Below are 6,000 nucleotides of genomic sequence, written 5' to 3' on the forward strand. Positions count from 1 at the left end.
TGCACGAGATAAGGAACCCTGCCCTACCTGGTTTTAACAGCTTATGAAAATGGTGATAGAATACCTACTTTTGGTTAAATCTTACATTGAGACATCCATCGTGCCAGCCACTCGCACACCCCGTTTGTCACCATCCACGAGTCCCTTCTCTTGCTCAGCGATACCCAAAGCCAGCTGGGCGGCTTTCAGCTCTGCAGCCTGACTTGATCCCCCTTGTCCCTCGGTAGCTTCCCCGAGCCGCTGCACAGGGCTCCGTACAGCACTTTCCATCTCCCGCTGGTCCCTGCGGTCCGGCAGGATCCGGCACTGAGGAGAGCGCGCCGCCTCCCACTCTCCGGTAGCTGGTTGTGTGGTGGGACCTCAGTCACCTTTTCCTCCTCTCATGATGATAGTTTGAAATTTTCACCTCCAGGCCAGTTTGTGATGATTTCCAAGATCCCAGGATTAGGATTTCCTCTCCGAGCTCGCTGTGCCATCAGTGCAATCCACTTGCTCCACTTGGCATCAGTTGCGTGCGTGATTTGTGGAAAGGGCTTTCCCTGTGAACGTCAGCCCAGCGCTGGCAGCCGGGTGCCAGCAGCAGCAGCGCTTCGGTGCCAATCACGTCTGAGGCAGCTCGAACCCCTTCACAGGCTGCTAAGATCTCTTTCTCAAGCTGTAGCTGATCCTCTATCCCCAAATCCAGAACCCCAAAAGTTGTTCTTGAGGTCCCTTCTGCCAGAGGCTCCAGGAAGGACCATTCTCCCCAGCCGCAGGGTAGAGCAGATTCTTCACATCCTGCCCTGGTCTGACTGGCCCAAGGGCTCCTGCAGGAACAATCTGATCTGACCAAAAGCTTGTTATCCTTCAGGACCCCACTGGAAATCCTGCTGCTTTCGTGTCACAAGGTGGAGGGGGCTGACAGTCCGTCTGCAATCGGGGATGGGCTTCCTCCAAAACCCCACAGGGCCAGGAAGGCCTGGGTCTCCTTGGTGCTGGTCAGTGGGGACACAGCAGTTACCTCATCATCCCCTCTGCTGGAATCTGCGCCCATCTCACCACTTCACCCCCAGGAACTGAATTTCCTGGGTGTGCTAGTTTGAAAACAAACCAGTGGGAGATCGCAGGTCAGAATTATCATTTAATAGGAAAATTAAAATAAATGCAATGGTACAAGAACACTGGCAGAGTCAGAGTACAGCCTGACACCCTGTCAGGCAGGGTGGTGGTAGCAGTCCAGATGAAGTGGTTCTGTTGAAGCGGTGGTGCTGTAGAAAAGGGTTTGGTCTTCACCTGAAGGTCCAGTGGTGGAACTCTTGTCCTCTGGGAGTCCCGTAGGTCAGGGCTGCCTGTGCTGTTCCAAAGCCCAGATTACATCCAGGTGGGAATGCTTGGCTCCTCCCCCTGGGCGGAGATCTCCCGGTGGGCTGATGTCATTCTATGATGTAATTCATGCGTGGGCCCTTGACAGCCCATTGAACAGAGATAGACCCCGGGGGGAGTTATCAGGGATGAGTCCCGGTAGGAGATAAAGATCGAGCGCTGCCCCACCTGCTTTAATCGCTTGTGAAGGTGATAATGGAACACTTTTGCTTCTGGTTACACCTTACACTGTAACCTGGGGCACTGGGCAGGCCCCGGGGCTTGGCTTTGTTCAGCAGCGTTCAGGAGGATGTGGGTGATCTTCTCCCTTTTCCCAAAAACTTCCTCTGCTTCGTTCCCCCACACAATGACGTCATCAATGTACTGCAGGTGTTCTGGGGCCTCACCCTTTTCCAGTGCACTCTGGATCAGCCCATGGCAGATGGTGGGACTGTGCTCCCAGCCCTGGGGCAGTCGGTTCCAGGTGTACTGCACACCCCTCCAGGTGAAGGCAAACTGGGGCCTGCACTCTGCTGCCAGAGGGATGGAGAAGAAGCCATTGGCAATATCGATGGTGGCACCGCTTTGCTGCCTCACACTCCGCACTGGAGTTCCAGTACACCCAGCACAGCAGCTCTCAGTGGTGGTGTGACTTCATTCGAGCCACAGTAGTCCACTGTCAGTGTCCGCTCTCCACTGGCTCTGCTCTCGTCCTCCTCCTGCCCCGAGGGTGCTGCCCAGTGACCAGCAGTGTCTGGTTCATCACCACCAGGGCCCGGCACACTGCACTGAGTTGCTGACAAAGCACTTTTCCTTCACGTATTTGATCACTTTATCACTGCGGTTTTTCGGGGGTGAACTTCCAAACCACTGGAGCAGAGGATTTCCCCAGATCCTGGCCCATTTTCCCCCACTTTCCAAACTGCCATGACTCTCCACCCTCGGGGCAGATCTCTGAAAGGCCTCCCTGGAAACCTCCTCCTCCTCCTGGACCACACTGAGCAGAGCTGGCAGAACCAGGAACAGGACCAGGCTTTCCTTAGCACCCAAAGGGAATTTCAGGATCCTCCGAAGCTGCTGTAACAGGCCTGAAGGAGGCAAAGGGGCTGAAAGGCTGGGGAGAATCCTCCTTCCCTCTTTCTCCCCCTAGGATGGGTCCGGTCATTCGGGAATTCCCAGAGTAGGGGAGCAGGGGAGCAGCGCTGAACGCGCACCCCAAATGCCCCTCACTGCCCTGGATGTTCCCATGTCATGGACTGATGTCCCACCACAGCACAGCCACAAAGCAACCCTGCTCCCTCTCCCTGCTCTGGAAAGGATACCGAGGAGAATTTGGGAACACGGCCAGGCCTGGACACCACACCCACACGAACCCAAACAGCCCAGAGGTTCCGGACCAACACACGAATCGTGGGTCAGAGTTGTTTCCAACCCGCTCTGGGCAGATCTCCGGGTGTCTCAACCCTTCGTGCCCTCCTTTGGGCTCCAGCTGAGGCTGTTGTGGTTTAGGAATGGGGTCTCCAGTTTAGTGCTGCCCCCGAGACTCCAAACCAGACCCTGCTCCCCCCCCCCCACACGGGAGGCACAAAAGGTGAAGATCCCAGGTGGAGATAAGAACAATTTACTGGAAACAGCAACGAGATAAGAGACAGAACAGGAACAACACCAATATTAATAACCAAAGGTGTGAGAAAAGAAATTATTCACATGGACAAACATCCCCGACAATAAACAGACTCCAGAGGGTTCCCTCATCCCATTCACTCCGTGGAAGGAGCCCCTTGTCCCTGGAAGGGAATCCCTCCCCCGGCCCCAGCAGTGGCTGAGGTGGGACAGAACCACCCCTGGTCCCATCCGAGCCCCTCCCGACTGCTGCAAAGCCCAGCCCTGTCCCGGCCAGACCAGGAGTGGTCAATCCATGACCCCGTGGGGAGTTCACCTGGGAGGAGCCAGGTGAGGGGGTGCCCAGGTCAATTTGGGGGTCTCAGGGAGGGGGGGACCCACTGGAGGCTGTACCGGGGCTCAGGTGCTTCGGGCCCCTCCCCACGGCCTCGAGCCCAGCCCAGCTCCGGTCCAGCCGCGCTCCCCGCTGGGCTCTGCAGAAACGGGGCGGGGGTGGGAAATGCCTTGGACCCCCCATCCCCTGTAGCCCCCCACATCCCCTATAGCCCCCCCATATCCGCTATAGCCCCCGCATATTCTCTATAGCCCCCGCATATCCTCTATATCCCCCATATTCTCTATAGCCCCATCCATATCCTCTTTATCCCCCATAGCCCCTATAGCCCCCCACATCCCCTATAGCCCCCCCCACATCCTCTATAGCCCCCACATATCCCCTATAGCCCCATCCATATCCTCTATATCCCCCATAGCCCCTATAGCCCCATCCATATCCTCTATAGCCCCCCCACATCCTCTATAGCCCCCCCACATCCTCTATAGCCTCCCCAATATCCTCTATATCCCCCACATCCCCTATAGCCCCCCCATAGCCCCTATAGCCCCCTCTATAGCCCCTGTATCCCCTATAGCCCCCCCATAGCCCCTATAGCCCCCTCTATAGCCCTTGTATCCCCTATAGCCCCCCCATAGCCCCTATAGCCCCCTCTATAGCCCTTGTATCCCCTATAGCCCCCCCATAGCCCCTATAGCCCCCTCTATAGCCCTTGTATCCCCTATAGCCCCCTCTATAGCCCCTGTATCCCCTATAGCCCCCCCCTAGCCCCTATAGCCCCCTCTATAGCCCTCATATCCCCTATAGCCCCCCATCCCCTGATGCAGTCGGGGCAGGTGAAGTTTCAGTTGACCGAAAAAGGGAAACATTGTCCCCATGTTTGGGAAGGTGGAAAGGAGGATCCTGGGAACGGCACTGCCACCCCCCGGGCCTCGGATGGATCCTCCTGGGAAGGTTCTGTGAGGCACAGCGGGAACGGGGAGGGGATTTGGGAACCCCAGCTCGGCCTCACCAAGGCAGAGTCGTGCCCAGTGGCCTCCGAGGGAGTGACCCCATCAGGACACGGGAAGGGACACGGATTTCATTTATCGGGATTTCTGTGAAACCTTTGGCACGATTCCCCACATCCAGGCTGGGGGGACGGATTCCACGGCTGGACCGTTCGGTGGATCCAGAACTGTCTGGAAAATCACATCCAGAGGGTCACGGGCAGTGGCTCAGAGTCCCGATGGACATCAGTGACCAGTGGTGCCCTCGGGGCTCCACACCGGGACCAGCGTTACCGAAAATCCTCATCAGAGGGACCGAGGGACCTGCACAGGTGACACCGAGCTGAGGGTCAGGGACACCCCTGAAGGACGGGGCCACCCTGAGGGACCTGCACAGGTGACACCGAGCTGAGGGTCAGGGACACCCCTGAAGGACGGGGCCACCCTGAGGGACCGGGACAAGCTGGAGCAGGGCCCTGTGGGGATCTCCCGAGGTTTAACAGGGCCGAGGGCAGGGGCTGCTCCTGGGCCAGGGCAGCCCCCAGGATGGATCCAGGGGGATGAGCAGATGGAGCAGCCCTGGGAGAAGGACCTGGGGGTGCTGGGGGTGAGAGCGGGACCTGCCCCAGCCCAGAGACCCCCGAGCCTGGGCTGAGCCCCAGCATGGGCAGGGGGAGGGGGGGTTCTGTCCCTCTGCCCTGCTCAGGTGAGACCCCACCTGCAGAGCTGCCCCAGCCCTGGGGCCCAGCACAGGGAGGACCTGGAGCTGCTGGAGAGATCCAGAGGAGGCCCCGCAGCTGCTCCAGGGCTGGAGCCCCTCTGGAGCCAGGCTGGGAGAGCTGGGGGTGCTCACCTCACTCTGGGGAGAGCTCAGAGCCCCTTGCAGGGCCTAAAGGGGCTCCAGGAGAGCTGGAGAGGGACTGGGGACAAGGGATGGAGGGACAGGACACAGGGAATGGCTTCCCACTGCCAGAGGGCAGGGCTGGATGGGATATTGGGAAGGAATTGTTCCCTGTGAGGGTGGGGAGGCCCTGGAATGGATTTCCCAGAGCAGCTGTGGCTGCCCCTGGATCCCTGGCAGTGCCCAAGGCCAGGCTGGACGGGGCCTGGAGCAGCCTGGGGCAGTGGAGGGTGTCCCTGCCCATGGCAGGGGTGGGACCAGATGGGCTTTAGGGTCCTCCTAACCCAGTCCATTCCATGACTCTGTGTTGTCCCACCCCAGTATCCCCCTGACCTCAGGGCCCAGCCCAGTGCCCACATCCTGAAATCCCGATGTCCCGTTTCAGTGTCCCACCCCAGTGTTTCCATCCTGGTTTCCCAGCCCAGTGTCCCAGCCTGGTGTCTCACCCCACTGCCCCCAGCTCAGGTCCCAGCCCAGTGCCCCCATCACACATCCCCATCCCAGTGTCCCATGCACACATCCCCATCCCAGTGTCCCATCCCAGTGTCCCATCCCAGTGTCCCATGCACACAGCCCCAGGCCAGTGTCCCATCATGCTGGCCCATGCCCATGTCCCCATCCCAATGTTTTCATCCTGGTGCCCCATTCCAATGTCCCCACATCCATCCCACTGTCCTGATGTCCCCATCCCGATGCCCTCATCCCAGCATCCCCATCTCCATGTCCCATCCCAAAATCCCACGGCAGCGTCCCCAGCCCTGTCCCCCACCCCCCATGTACCCCCGCCCTCCCCAGCCCCCCGCACCCCTCAA

Source organism: Aphelocoma coerulescens, chromosome 29 (assembly GCF_041296385.1).
Source record: "Aphelocoma coerulescens isolate FSJ_1873_10779 chromosome 29, UR_Acoe_1.0, whole genome shotgun sequence".
Classification (NCBI taxonomy): domain Eukaryota; kingdom Metazoa; phylum Chordata; class Aves; order Passeriformes; family Corvidae; genus Aphelocoma; species Aphelocoma coerulescens.